Source organism: Paroedura picta, chromosome 4, assembly GCF_049243985.1.
Source record: "Paroedura picta isolate Pp20150507F chromosome 4, Ppicta_v3.0, whole genome shotgun sequence".
Lineage (NCBI taxonomy): Eukaryota > Metazoa > Chordata > Lepidosauria > Squamata > Gekkonidae > Paroedura > Paroedura picta.
The window spans coordinates 109325368-109341505 of NC_135372.1; the positions used below are offsets into that span (position 1 = coordinate 109325368).

At 44.6% G+C, this 16138-nt stretch overlaps 1 protein-coding gene across 9 annotated transcripts in view; it reads right to left on the minus strand.

The window, feature by feature from the left end:
• SYT6 (synaptotagmin 6) overlaps window positions 1-16138 on the minus strand; it is a 163254-nt gene that overhangs the window by 133187 nt on the left and 13929 nt on the right. For 4 of the 9 annotated variants that reach the window (XM_077334966.1, XM_077334962.1, XM_077334964.1 and 1 more), the window contains exon 1: window positions 4201-4402. The exons of 4 other annotated variants lie outside the window; for them this stretch is intronic. The gene's annotated coding sequence lies outside the window, so the exon portion shown is untranslated. Of the gene's footprint in view, window positions 1-4200; window positions 4404-16138 lie in introns of those variants that run through there. One more of the 9 variants, XM_077334961.1, reaches the window with a different exon arrangement.

Here is a 16138-nt window from a genome sequence, read left to right on the forward strand (position 1 = left end):
CAACTACTTCTTACTGGGTGTTGAAATGATTTTACATTTCACTGGTTTTACTCAAACTTTGATGGTACACGTGGAATGGAATCTTAACTGCCAAGCATGTTTGATCTACAGATGAACTTTGACAGAAAAAAATAAGTATCAGTAACAATGCCTGTTTGGGGATTAACTATATTTTGTTTCTAATCTGTAATTCTGCCAGCTGATTATTCTTTTGTAAATAGATGACTCTTAATGATTGGATAATGGCCTATTATGCATGGGTACTTTCCCTCACTTTCACCATGCATGTCCCTCAGTTTTTCTTTTTCATTCTGCACTGATTTTCCTCCCTTCAATTTGTGTTCCAGTAGCTATTACCCCAGGTTTTCTGAGAGTGGTTTTGTGGCAGTTTTTCTCTTTGCTTCACTTCCAAGCTGAAGACAATTCAAAAGCATTCAAATTACCTCTAGTTGCCCCCCTTTGCCTCTCAGAGACCACTACACTGCCCACATTGAGGTCTTCCCTCCCACTTCCACCATCGTTCCCCTTTCATCACTGTACAAGATATACTATTGCTTACGTTTTCCATCATATACATTTTGATGTGTTTTTTTTTTACAAGCAGGATGAGGATATGAATGTATTGCTAAACTTTTATTGCTGGGGGGAAATTTTAATACAGAAAGACTGAAGTACAGGTGGGAGTCTTTTTGAAATGAAAGAGAATATAGTATGTGTGCTTACCCATACAGAGAACAGACTAGCAAGCATTTCCCCACAAAATGTGGCATTATTTCCCCTCCCATAGCAACCCTAGAGTTCCTCCATTTTTTCCACTGCCCCATCTGTCTCCAGATGTTCTGTTTCATGCAAGGGACTGAACAGTAAGGATTTTAATAAAAAGGTGGAGGAAGGATAGGGGCCAAGACTGATATCAGGCCATGTTATACCAATCAAGCTCAGCAGTGAATGTGGCATCTGCCTATCAGCTGGTGTGTATGTGTGGGCAGTTAAAATTTTTAGAAGTTGCATTTGAAAAAACCATTACCGATGATGGCAGCTTAACACTAGTACAAGAAGATGGCACTTGTGTGTCAATGAAGGGGACTGGTGGTGGAGAATCAGCCCTAGAGATAAATAAAATAGAGTTTTGCAGCTATGGTAGTGAAATTCAAAACATGTTTTGTCAGTTTCATGGTGATTTTCTTTGCTTGACTGCATTGCTTTGTGTTCCTTTCATGCAGGGGACTGAACTGTGAGGATTTTAAAGAAAGGTGTGGGTTTGTTGCATTGAGCAAATAACATGGATAATTATATTATTAAATGCATAAATCATCTACCATTGATTCTAGTACCCCAGGTACTAAGGATGGGCAATTCAGCTCACAATAGCCAAAAAATACCCAAATCAATGTGGATCAATGTGGACCTTTGGATCTATCCAAATTGAACTGCCCATCCTCTGCATTTAAACAGTCCTAATCAGAGGTGGCCACATCATGATTCGGCAATTTGGCAATGATTCAGCCCATTTAATTGCATCCCCCCCTCCCCATTTTATCAGGCAGCACCTTAAAAGAGGGGAGTGAGAGGGAGATTGGTGCACCAAACTGCTGATAATGACAGATATGCACCCACTTCCTTTAAATTTTCCCCCAAGCTGGGAAGCCACCCACTTTTTAAAAATGTTCCCCCCACCTTCATTTAAAGAGTGCTCTGCATGACAAGTGGGGTGCTCTTTAAATGGCTTCCTTGGAAGGCATTTAAAGATTGCCCTGGCTATCACTATCAGCTGTTATGTGGGGCATGCTTTAAATGACTTCTCAATGTCTTGAAGCATTGAGCTGCTGGAAATGGCATTGAGAAATCATTTAAAGAGCTCTCCAACTGACAGATGATACTGACAGGCATGGCGTTCTTTAAATGCCTTCCAAAGACTTGCAAGGCTGCCTGCAAAGTCTTTCGAAGGCACTCTAAATTACTCCCTATGTCTTTGCAGGGAAGGTGTTAGGGAGGCATTTTAAAAAGCACCACACCAAGCAGCTGGCAATGACAGGTCAGCTGTTTGGTTAGCTGCACTCCCCCCCCCCCCCTTCAAAGGCGGTGTAGATGCTCTCTGCTGCCTGGGAAGTACAGCATGCATGCCACATGAAACTTTTGCTGGGGAAAGTATCTGATCAACACATGTCCTTCTTTTTCTCCACACCATGTTGATAGACCCAGCACTGTTTCTTGTCTAACCTGTCAGGTTCTGGAATCATCGAGGTCTTAAGTAGCATTAGGATCATAAGAGTGCTGGTATACAAAGGAAGACAGGACTTCTGTACCTGAATAGTACAGAAGTACACTATTTACTTGATACTGTTTTGCTCAGTTTTGAATGGCAGTCTGTACCTTCCAAAATCCCAGCTTTGATCTATACAACTATTAATGGTACAGCAGGAGCTTTGCCCTCCACATAGTCTGCCCAGCCTAGAGATCAGTTTCACAATGATTTAAACTTAGCTTTTTGCAGTCCTTTGAAAAAAGAGACCTTTTCCAGCTTCTCTAAAGGTTTCTGCATGGGCAGAACTTCCCTTCATGCCATGTAGTATCTCACCCCTTGTACTGTGCGTCCTGGCAATACTCTTTGTTTGCAAAGTGGAGTGCGAGCTGATACTTATGCTCAGCTAGATGCACAGGGAGTCTCTGCTCCTGTGTTGTTGGATTATTGCTGCTGTCTCTATTAGCTTGTAAAAAAAGAAAGAGGTCTTGCACTTAAAATGTAACGCACAGCTGCCATTTTCACAGGGAAGCATGAGTTCCTGATCCAAGATATTTCACAGACAAGTGGCAAGCCCCTTCTTCCACCCCTGATGACCCAAGTCATGGCAATACCATGCACCATAAAATCACATTAAAGCAAATGGCCATAATGATCAGGTTCAGCACTCAGGTCAGGCAATCCAGGGTCATGTTTTTGACAAGAGTTGCACCACTCAGTGGAGATGATGGTGGGTGGGGAGAAGAGTCAATTTAAGAAAGCATCTGATGGACTGACCTATTGATTCAGCTTAAATAGGAGATCTGCTTCTCCTTCCAAGTTTGGAAAGAATGGGGGAACATGATTTTTCATGGTCAGTTTCTAAAGCACTTAGGACATAGTGGAATTTTTGCACTTCACCCAGAGGAACAAACACCCTGGCTTCTGTCCAAAGCATCTTTCTGGAGACCAGGTTCTACTAAGAGCTGTGCTCCTGGCGCTCAGCCTGCCATGCTAGCTGCTCAGTTTTCTGCGATGTTGTCAAACACTAACACACTGTAGCATAACAAATAGAACTCAATTTCAAGGTAGCACCAATTAGCATCCCCGCTTTTGATGTGCTTAGTGCTCCCAGGAGAGTTCGGTTCACAATAGCTCCAATCCACCACATACACACACACACACACACACACACACACACACCACTCTTACTCCCACCAGGACATGATTGTGTAGTATTCAAGTATAATTAAACAGTCAGGCATGACACAGAGAACAGCCCTATCTTTCTGCACACCCTGATGACTGTTATGATTGTTAGTGATTATATCCCTGGGTTCAACAAAACAAAATGATTACATCTCTCTATATGAGCAAGCCGAGGGCTTCCATGAATCTGAAATGAAATGACACTGATCTCAGTGTCTGACACAGAGTCGCAGGGAAAATATCAGCCCAGGCAATCAAAGCAGCCTGCTGTAGAAGGCAAACGGAAAACTATGGAATTCCACATGAACAATGAGAAAAGAAAAATATTGAAAGGAACCTGAACCGAGACAGAAAGTTAAACGAGGAATAGTATTGGGAAATGAGATTAACAGGCTCACATGTGCACTTGAATGGACCTACGGCAAGAATTGCACGGGCTGCTCTGGCGGGAGTTGAGGAAAACAAAAACAAAACAAAATGCTAGGAACACACATCTGCAAAAAGATGGAACATCTGCAGGGGGGGGGGAAGAGAGGAATGCAGCTTGCTGGTTGTATTCTGCAAAACAAAGGAGAAAGCCTTTTGTCTGTTTCAAAGTAGCTCCAAGAACATGCTGGCTCTCCCAGCACCAAACGTCTCAAAGCAAAACCCACATCTCCGTCCCAAAGCCGCATAAACCTGATGTACAGTCAGCAAAGGAAAGAGAAAACCCTGATCACCATTCAAGGGAAACAGAAATGAAGCAAGCAACTTTGTGAGCATTCGCTTACCAGGCAGACCTCTGCTCCTGAGCCCAGCTGCCTTGCACGTTCCTCAGTCCGCTCCACACATACAATTAGCGGCAGAGATGGGGGCTGCGTGTTTCTATGGAGTTGGAGATGCTCTTCCTTGACTATGCATGCGGTGACTGCAGCTACACTGAAATCGCCTCAGAGGTCCACATGCACAAAAAGTCTACAAATCACACTGCTTAGTGAGTGATGCAGCCAGCCAGCCAGCCTTCAGCCTACAACTGGGCATACAGCATTCACGAGCACACACACACCAACACACACACATTGTTGTGTGTGCAAATGATTTGCACAAGCCTTCCACCTGTTTTCAACTAGGGGCTTTTGTTTTCTTCTGACATCCATAAAGAAATTCAGGTAGGCAAAGTGAAACAATAACTGCTACAGCAAAAGATAGGACGTGAGTTTGGGTAGATCCACTCTAACATACCTTTGAGAGACTTGGCAAATATATTTTCTACTTTATACACAGTGCAATCCTACACAGAGTTACACCCTTCTTAGCCCCTTGATTTCAAATGCCTTAGAGGGATATAACTCTATTTAGGACTGCACTGTGAAAAGCTCTTAAGCCTCCATGTAGCGGACACATTAAAAACTATGCTATTACAGACAGAAAAGCACAGGCCATTTAAATGTATACTTCTAACATGTAATGTCCTGCCAGCAAATCTTGCGAGTTCTCAGAGTGGCTTTGTTCTAGTGCCCTATGCAAAAAGTCTGTTTAAATGACATATCCTACAAAGTAACCGCTCTCTATCAAAAACTTCCCAGAACAACAGATCCCATGGTAGCCGCATGAAACCAATAAATATGTGCTAAAGTTTTAGCTCAAACCAATGAGATAGCTTCATAAACTGGAGGGGACAGTAAATAAGCTTTATGTACAATTAAAAGTTCAGCAAACACGAAAAGTTCAGTAGAGACATTATCCAAGTGTAGAGATGAGAAACACTGCCAACCAGAACAACTTCTCTAATTGCTAACTTGGTGTAGTGGCTAAGAGCAGCAGCTCTAATCTGGAAAACTGGGTCAGATTCCCCACTCCTCTTCCCCAGGCAGACAGCGGGGTGACTTTGGGCCAGTCACAGCACTCTCATAGCTCTCTCGGCCCCATCTACCCTACAGGGTGTCTGTTGTGTGGAGAGTCTGGATCCAGCATGATATGGAAGGGGGTGGGGGAAGATGGAGGGAAAGTGGCTCTTTATATTCACTTTTCTGGGATAAAACAGAGTAGAATCCTAATCAGGCTTATAATTTAAAATAAGTTTCCAACATGGGTTCAAGGAGGCTTATGACACCATCAGTATAAAGGCCGTTCTGGAATGGTCTCAACTGTCCCATGGGTTCATACCAGGGTATGCACTCGTTCAGGTCGGAGGGCCCCAGGACAAGATGGGCTTTAAAGGTAATAGCCATAATCATGAATGGCGCTTGGGAACAAAATGGCATCCAGGGCAGCTGTTTCAAGACAGGAGAATTGTGCTTATACTCCTTGGTAACTGTCATTACACAATCTGCCACATTTTGCACTAGCCAAAGCATCTAAGGTCAGTTTTTGTTAGCAGTCTAACCAGGAAATTAAAGCATCATGGATTAGCATGGCCATCTGAATTTAGGAGAACAGCTTTCAAATAAGATGCAACTGATACAATGCATTGCCCCACCTGGTTCCTCAAAAACCAGGGCACAAAGCCAAAAGCACTCCCCAAATAACAAGTGTGAATGCCTTCAAAGAAAGGCAGATCAATCCCCTCCAGAGCATCACTTTATCAAACAGCATCATATCTGAATTTTATCAGTTTGTTATTCCCCCATCCCCCTTTGACCATTGTATTCACGTATTTGTTTAAGACAGAAAGAGTATAATTGGAGTACTTAGCTACAGTGCAGTGACTTATAGGGGTGCAACTCTGCTTTAGATGGCACCGTTATTGAAATACAGCAGTGTGTGGTGTGTGCCAAGATACACAAAGGCATTTTCTCCACTTTGATGGCTCCTTCCTATTGCCTCCTAAATGGTACTATACTATCAATACTGCAGAACGGGCAAACAGTGGTGTCAGGTACTGAGGGCACAAGGCCAAGCAGAATGGTGCTCAGAAGGAATGGCGGTATTTGAATTTGCAAGAGGCTAGCCAGGTATGTCCATGGGGTCGTGATGGGTCGGACACAACAACAACAAGCCAGTATGATATGAAGGGCAGGCAGACAGACCAGAGTGACTCAGCAGTTCATAGGCATGCTGAGAACTACTAGTCCTCAGAAGCCACCTAGCTACCCAAAGCCAGATATAAAAACATTTGTGGCCAATAGACCAGGGGTAGTCAACCTGTGGTCTTCCAGATGTTCATAGACCAGGGGTAGTCAATAGACCAGGGGTAGTCAACCTGTGGTCCAATAGACCAGGGGTAGTCAACCTGTGGTCTTCCAGATGTTCATATACTACAATTCCCATGAACCAATAGACCAGGGGTAGTCAACCTGTGGTCTTCCAGATGTTCATAGACTACAATTCCCATGAGCCCCTGCCAGCAAATGCTGGCAGGGGCTCATGAGAGTTGTAGTCCATGAACATCTGGAGGACCACAGGTTGACTACCCCTGCAATAGACTGTTTTGTTGGGCACAGCTAAGCTGGAACATAAAGTTAGCGTGACCAGATCAGGGGAAGCTTGTTTCAGCCTTTACTTTGCAGCCCCAAAGGGCTTGCACAAGGGTCAGTGAGACACAGACAAAGAGGTTCCTAGTTCTTCTAGTCTTAACTGTTCCTGACTCCTACAGGGCTAGAGAAGGGCAACAGAACAGCATAGCCTCTTAAATAGCCCTGGTTGGACATTGTAGAATCAGGCTGAGTTCTGGGAGGCTCAGTCAGCCTGTCAAGGAACTTGTAGCACAGGTGCACATGATATAGCAAGTTCATTCAAAATGAAGAGATAGTCAAGTGCTTGCTACACTCATTTGATTTCCCCATATGACATGAAAACCATCATTGTGCCTCTTGTGCACTATTTAAGCCATCTGTGGATATTGTTGCTGTAAGATAGCAAGTGGAAGGGAGCCATTTATAAATCAAATTTATTGCATTCCAGCCAATGTTGGTTTTATAGTCAAGCTAATGATGGCCTGTAATTATGATGACAGTGGACAATGTTGCGTGTCTGTGTGAGATTGCGGCAGTGGAGGATGGACCAAACAGAAGTAGAGAGCAGGTTATATCCTCATTGCTAAGCCATTTGTTTGTATAGCAAGAAGAAGAGGCCCGCACATAAATGGATAGTGTATGGGATGGAGACTATAGTGCTTCGTCCATATCTCTGGGGCACAGGAAGAGTTTTGCACCCCCTCTTAAAGTCTCCTCAATTATAGCTCATTCCTTGGCCCACTAAACATAATGTGAGCCAATGAAAGCCAAGCCTTCTCAATCCATGTATCCTGTTTATTCTTTGACTGACATAGCAATCTGAAGTGGAGTTAAAAGGGTATTTGAAATCAGTGGGCTTAGAAGGCTGTGGCTATGTTTAGGATTGTACAGAAAGAGATGCTAGCTAAACCGATTTAAGACTCAACGGAGTAAATGCCAGTCAGCTAATCAAAAACTGAACTTTGGATTGTTGCAGATGCTTCTGACATTGCAATGTCAATAGGTTATGAGAAATATGCATATTCTGGAGGACAGGAAGTCATTAACTCAATTCAGACCTCCCAGAAGTGACAATCTAGTTCTTCAAACAAACTAATTCAGTGTTAGTACTGCAAAGAATTGATTTTTCCTCCACTGGTCAGGACAAACAATGTTTATACCATATATTATATAAGGTAGTCCTGAGCTGAGTATTCCAATCTTGTCAGATCTGTTCGCTAGTATTTGGAGAAGAAACCACCAAAGGAGTCTAGGGCAATGGATCCACAGCATCACCAAAAGTCAGTTGTAACTTGGTGGCAAAAACAAAAAAGAAAATTAGGTAGTATTTTAGGTTCCCTCAAAGGAAACTACTATACTGTCTCCAGAGTGAAATGGGGACATGGCATATCCAGAATTTAGCAACTATCCTAGTCATTCCCATTCTCCTCTCTCTTGGCAAAAGTGGATTTGGGGCCTATTCCCAGCCAGGACCAAATTAGTTTATTGAGAATATTGGTCAAGTACATAATTCAGTGCATGGTTAAGGAATCAATGTGCACCTAATTCACATCACAACCCACATTAAATACACCATCCCTACCCTGCACATAACCACTTAAAATACTGTCAATTTCCAAAGCACAGTTTCTCACATTACCAATTTGCCTCAGGTTCACCCACTGCTCTCTGATGTGTTATATAATTGTCATTAATAAAGATTCAGTTCACTGTAACATTCAGGTGTGCCAGAATACCCATATTCCCTGGGAAAATACACAAAGAAAATTCAATTGAATTGCTTTGTAGTCACTGAAGACCTGGAAAGAATAAAGCTTTGCAACTCATAACATTTAATGCCAGGTCACAATTGGCTGTGCATTAAGTAATCTGGTAGATCCTTACTCATCTGATTTGTTGTTGCTCATACCAACTCCAGCTTCTCATGAGGCATCCCAATCGCAAAAGGAGATGCAGCAATAAAATGTGAAATCAATAGACAATTATTGTCAGTACAGACACTGCCTAACAATCTGGAGCATTGCCACTTTGGCCACTGAGTGCAGCAATAGCAGCACAAAGGAACCTAAATGACCACAGAACAGTCTAACATCTCCATTCTGGGCTGCTTGACAGCATGACCCTATCTGCCCATATCAAGTCCCCTCTAGGGAGTCATTCATTATCGGTAAAGGAAGCAGGGAACTCATCAGAATGTTAAAGCTAGTAATCAAATCAATCAACATTTCCCACCACTGCCGAAGCAATGCAAAATTTCTGTGTGATCTTTCAGGAAAAGGGCCTCTTGCATCCCTGGAGCTGCACACCAAACCCTGCCTGTGAAGACAGGCCAGGAGAAACAAGCATTTTCTGCCCCACCCCTCATGTGCAGAACAGGTAAAGGGCAGACATTGTATGTGGCTGGTAAGGGGGCTAGACCATCAAGATGTTTCTAGAAGTGCAAAATACCCACCCACCTGATTGCAGTTTTTTTCAGGATTGTGTAGTATTTTTTTTCTGCCTTTTCCCTAAAACATTTTTGATATACAGATTCCCCCTAACTTGTTCCATGCTGGCTGGATAAAGGAATCCCCATAGGGTTGTATGTTGACTTCCTTTGTAGATTGTGTAATTAAGGAAAACAGAAAGCTTTAAACATTATTGAAGGTGGTTTTCTTCAGACCAGTCTCCTAGGGCTTCATCACCAAGGGGCTTTCCGCACCGGGATCCATGTAGTAAATTGTTTGCTGAACGAAAAATCGCCATTTAAAATAGTGGAATTCGTCGTTATGCATACCTGCCTTTGTAGTGGAATCCAGTTGTGTTTTTATCGTTTCCCACAGGCTTCCGGTCTCGGCAAAAATCGCTAGCCAGGAAGCACTATTGCCAAGCTCGTCCCGCCCCTGGCCATCAAGCAGCCAATGGGCGGCCATTAGCATGCTCCCAAACAGCCCCTTTCCCTTTAAGAAAGATTTTTTAAACACACACACACACGTTGCAACGAATATGCGTTGATTCGTTGCAACGGAGAGGCCCATCCAGCTAGCAGGTGGTGTTTGAGCTGCCGTTTCATCATTGCCACGCTCCCCCCGAGTTAAAAAAAAAATCCCCCCCCCCTCATGGGTGCAATTTTTGGCCGAAAACAGTGTGAAAAATATAGGGAAAATAAATCAGCAAATGGGCTTCTGTGTTGCTTGTGCTTAGTGACTGTAAACAGAGGGACTGCAGACGGGGAAGCCTCACTGGCTAAACGGAGGCTCGCCGGTGTGTTGATCTCCGCTCGCTCGGAGAAAAAAAATGGCGATCGCTTCTCTGGAAGATCAGAGGAGAGAGCCAGGGGGAGGGACTTTGTAGAAACCACAACAATGGTAACGCACAGAACTTTCCCGCTAGTGTTGCAGATTGGTTGCAGGAGTGTAGCGCTTTCCGGAGGGTGAATCCACTTTTTGGTATTTCCCTGAAAGCGCTACAACCAAGCGCTTTTTGCAGATCGGTTTCAGGAGTGTTGCAGATTGTCAACGATGTTGTGCATAATGGCAAAACTGTAGCATTTTCAATTAGTAACCATTGTGCAATTTTGGAGGAGTGCGGAAAGCCCCCAAGAGATCTTGGACATGGCCCACCTTGTAATACATCTTCCTCAAGTTAGCAAAGCTTTGTCACTCAGAAATAGAGATTCAGACAGGCCTTCCTTAAGAGCCAGTGTAATATACTGGTTAATATGCAGGACTAGGACCGCTGAGTCCATGTTTGAACCCTTACATTATTATGGAAACTTGCTGGGTGATCTTGAGCCACTCACTTTCTCTGATCCCAACCTACAGAATGTTGTTGTGAGGATTACGTGGAGGAGGGAAGAACAATGCTGTAAGTTGCTTTGGCTCCCCATTTGGGAGCAAAGTGAGGTATTAATGTCCATAATCAAACAAAGAAGTCAATTGTGGAGGCAATTATAGAGAACAGGTGGCCTATAAGGAAGGAGCCTAGCCTCTGATTCAGGGTGGAGGTTCCCCAAAGCATGAGGAGGTAAGAGGTCTCATCTTTACCACCTAGGCTTAGATATCCACACTAAAAGTTGTTTAATGTTCCAGCTATAGGCTTGTCATTTCCAGATTAGGAAATACCTGGAGATTTTGTGGGCCTGCATCTGGGGGGCCTTAAGAGGGCTGGGTCTGGGGACGGGAGGGACTTCTATGGAGTATAATGCTACCTTCCAAAACAGCCATTTTCTCCAGAGGAAGTGATCTCTACCACCTGGATATCAGTTGTAAACCCAGAAGAGTTCCAGTCATCATCTTGAGGTTGGCAAATAGCGGCCGTGATTGAGCGCGGCCGCCGTTGACGCGGCGGTGGCGCCCGGGAGCGGCGTGGGCCCTGGCCGCATCAGCGGGCTGCGCTGTGGCGCGCCGAGGAGAGGGGCGGGGCCGCTGGCCTTAAAAGGCCGTGCGCACGTGGCCCGCCCTATTTCCCTCTCGACCACGCGCCCGGACAGCTACCCACCCATCCCTCCCAGTTGTTTGTTAACGTTTTCATCGTAGTCGTCGGGACATGCAAGGTAGGGAGCCCGTTGGCGGGGAGCCCGTCTGCGTACGGGACTCCCTGGAGTAGGGGGTCTCGTTAAGGAGACCGGCCACAACCGGGTGCGGCCTACCCGGCTGGGAGGCCAGGGGCCCGGGGCCAAGCGAGAGGAGGGGGCCCCATGGAGGCAGACGCCCGTGGGGTCCTCGATGGTCGCTTCCCAGGGATCCCGCGGCGGAAGGCATCCCATCCTCCCGACTGGGAGTGAGGTGAGGAGCTGGAACGCCGCGGGTATGGGTGGTCAGCCGGCCGGCTGACAAGGCATGGGCTCCTCTACCCTGCATGTGGGCCAACCCTCCGGTAGGAGGGGTACTGGTTAATAAACGGCTGCGGCCAATTTGTTGCCAAGTTTGGGTCCGCGTCGTTACTGGGATAGTCGCCACCTGCTAGTCAAATCTATTTGGCTATTGCACATCTAATTAAGTACACAAACCTGCAGCTCTTTACCCTACTTAACTTGCCTGGACATCTGAACTAACTGGAGGGGGGATGCACTCTGGAAGCTGCTTCTTGCTCCCCTGGGTTTCCTGCCACTGCTGCAGACTTTGTGGTCTGGGGAAGGAAGCATTCTTACTGGTCTTAGGCTGCAATTTTACTCTGTCAAAGTGTCATTGGAGATGGTGGTGGTGGCAGCAGTGGCAAGCTGTTCCTCCCCCCAATCCCACAATGGAAAGGGCCCTGGCCTGTTCACTAATTGAGGGTAAAAAGGAAGGGGTGCAGGTTCACCCTCATAGCAGCTGCTCTTCCACTTGGCTTCTATGCTATTGCTGTGGCTGCTGGCCCAATCAGCCAACTTTTCCCAGCTCTTTCCCAGCATGTCATGATTCACCTCAGGCAGTTACCAAATAATTTTGTGGCAGCACAGTAGCTGTAGTGGTTCAATTTCACATTCTTCATCCTACCAAACCACTTTAGTATTTAGATAGTAGGTTATATCTAAGCACCCCTCCCAATATCATGGATGGCTGGGTTAGGTCAGGTAATTAAAAGGCTATAACAATCAAACATATCCACATACAGTGCCCATTTTACTGGGACATTTGGAACACATATCCAGTCCTGTCCAAATACCCAGGAAGTTCTTCTGGCTGATGCCATGGCTGTCTGAAAACTATATGGGTTTCACTCATTCTCCTTGGCTCCCCCCCCTCTATTTTAGACCATCCCAATCCAATTACCTCAGCTGAGGTATATAAGAAGGTATATAAGAAGCTGTGGGATGGGTACTGGTTTTAACTGTGTTTTTATTATTGTAAACCACCCCAAGCCTACTTGTGGGGAGGGTCAGTATATAAATCAATGTTTAATAAGACAGAAAAAAATGGTCTAATGCCTTAAAAATATTATAATCATTAATTGTATATTCTTCTGCCTTCAGTGTTGTACTGTGTATTGTTGATATTCCATGATCAGCAAACTGAAACTGAAGCAACACAGTAGCGTGGCCTTCTGCAGATTAGGAACCCAACCCATAGCAGTAGACATGGGTGCAGAAGCATCTGAGAATGGCAAGAATATTCAACTTCACAGGAATTAAAATATAGTTCAAATATGAGGTGTTTTGGTTAAGGGCCAACAGATGTTCATATGTATGAGAAACATTATTTTAAAAGAATTTGTTAAGATAAAAGTAGGAGGAATGAGCTATTTTATTAATTTATTAAAAACAGCCTCCTTTCCATCTTACAGAACACAACTGGGATTACCACATATATATAAAACAACACAATAAAAGCCAGAATTTAGGACTGACAGCAAAATAATCAAATGTGCCTACAACCATTTCCACTGCCTCCTAAAGACTGAAAGTGAGGGGGCCAAAGACACCTCCCTCATGAAGTTGTTGCACAATTGTGGAGCTGCCACTGAGAAGGCCTTCTCTTAAGGGCCCACCGAACGAGATTCTTTGGCTGATGTGACAGTCAGGAGGGCTGCTCCCTGTGATCTTAATTTCCAGGCAAGAACACACTGGAAATTCCCCATTCCCAGGAACTAATTGTTTTCATATATTTTAAGACACTATTCAAGTGTACAGAACTCTGTACCATGATTGACATTGTAAGATAACTAGCCAGAAATGTGTGCCCTTATTATGCCTATATCTGAATTAGGCCCGACCAGAACTATCTGGAAAACTATGCCTCAAAATATTGTTTAAAAATGTATGCCATCTCTTCAGGAGAACCTGGCCAAGGCAACTTAAGAAGTAATCTTTAATAAAACATTAAACTTTGTTAATTAAAACCCAACATTAAAACCCAGACAAAGCATAAAATATAATCATTAAGCAACTTAAAATGAATAATAGTTTTAACTTTAGATGCGCAGTGTTAGAGGAAAAGTCTTCTACACCACATAGACTAACTTTAGCTTTCTATTATTTTTTCTGCTATGTATGCTCCCAATAACACATTTTAAAACGTGTACATTATCACCTTTATTTCTTAAGAAGATGCATGTAAACCTCACCACACTCAAAAAGTCACATACATGCCTGTTTTATAGCAAAGATGTGCATTCAGCAAAACACTGAAAGTTGATCACGCAACTATCATAGTAGCATACACTGAATTTGAGACTCACCAAGCTAAAGGCGGCAATATTGTGGCATAACAGATGTCTGGAAATCTTTAACAAGAAGTAAACACATATTTTTATTCAGCCCCTATAAAGACATCAAGCCTTGTCACACCTTGTCTGTGACCCCAGTGTCCTAGAGAAAGCTGAGGAAATTCAGATAGACCAAATGCGTCATGCAGTGCTGCCTGACTTCAGTGTCACATCAGTTAAGCGGAGCTTCAGGCAATGTGAATAAAAGGGTCACAGACCTGGAGAACCACAGCAGAGTTAGCACTCTTGCCCTATGTAAAATATGGCTACCAAAGAAAGCTGAAACTTTAAAAATAGCTATGTCATTCAAACTACTGCTCCCCCCCCCCCAGCACCTGTCTGCATGCAACTGGCTATTTACATATATCACATCACTAAAAGGATGGATTGATCTTCCCTTTACTGTTACATGACCCCTCCTTCTGAAATGTTAGAGCTATCGTCCATGTGATGAGCAGCTGTGAGCTAACGAGCTTTCCCCATGAAGGCAGCCACCATTGGGGGCTTTTCTAAAGTGACCACCATGTGGCAGCTGCAACATGTGCCATGGAAGAGTTCTTCCCTCTGCTAGACATGCTGGCCTGCATCCTGTTTTGCAGGTGAGCAGCCATCTTACATTTTAAAAACCCACCTTTTGGTTATGATTTTGAATGGAATGATTTCAACTTAACAGAAGAGCCACCAGAGCTGTAGGAGTAAGTAGAAGCCATGTAAGCAGAGCAAACTGGCTCCTTCCTGTTCAAATACTAAAATTTCCTACCCATTGTAAGAGTGATACTCTGTGCAAAGGAGCCAAGTAGCTCTGGGTTTATAGGCATTACTGCAACATTATCTGTAGTGCTCAACACATGAAGATTTACAGGCTGTGTTGAGATCTGGCTGGTCATAAGGCTGTAAGAGCAGAAAGAACGTGTAAAACAGGAGCTCCACCAAGAACGCTGATTACTGCCAGGCATGCTATCAGATAATACATTTTGGAAGGTTTCTATATATATTTCCCATAACTGGAAGTTATAGATAGCTTCATTGCCATGGGCAATCTGCAGTCCGGAACTGGTAAGGACACCATTGGTCATTCACACACAGTGGCTTTCGGTGACTATTTCTCTTGATCACCTGGGCTTTACAGAATAGACATGTAATCTAATTTCTTTGTTTGTTTTTTTTAAAGAAATTTACCCTTTGAAGACAAAATAAAGAACAGAAAAGGCTGCACGAAAGTGAAATTAATTTCTGCCTCTGGCGTAAATTACACCGTCTAGACATTAAGAAGGGGCTATTTGAACTATCCCTTTGGCATTATCTCTCTAGGTCCAGAAGACATGAATCAAACAGACAGATCACGAGGCTGCTAGTATCCAAGGTTCATGCAGGTTCAGACAAGGTGCAGCAAGGAAACACATTATTTTAACTAGGAAACTATTTAAGATGGGAGATAATAGCTACTGGGCCCTTGCGTTGGTTTGTGTGTGTGGCTGCACTGATACAAGAGGGAGAGAGAAGCCTGTTTTACCTCTTTCACAAATCTGTCTATGACCCATTATGCATGGTGGCAGCTATGCCATGCTGCCGCCATACCGTTGTGGCAGGGCCAAAAGCCTCACCGTCCCCAGTGTATGCACAAGGACGGAGCTCCACCTGCTGTGCTGGCACAATGGCCCCACACATGCAACACGGGGCCGGGAGCACCAGGAGCACAAGTAAGCAGCAGCAGCAGCTGGGGGGATTGGAGCAGGGGGGACCCACTGCATGATGGTGGGGAGTAGCATGCTGCTCTCCCACCATGGCAGGGGTGGGGGGTCGCCCATGTCAGCTCCACAGAGCTGCAGAGCCAGCAGAGGGGAAAGGTGTCCCTGCAGGGACGCTGTAGGTTGGGGGGAGAAGCCGGGCCGAAAACCCGGCTCCTCCAATTATGCATGGAACTCCATCAGGCTGGCCCTTGCCTGTGCCCTTGGGAGAAGAGTCCTGCGTTCCATTAATGCGGGTCTTCCAAGGGCCTGGGCCAGGACACGCCCGTGCTGGCGATGTGTATAATCGGAGATTTTCCTCAATGCCCTGCCGCCGCCAGCACGGGTGTTCCAGTCTGTGCATAATGGGTCTATGTAAG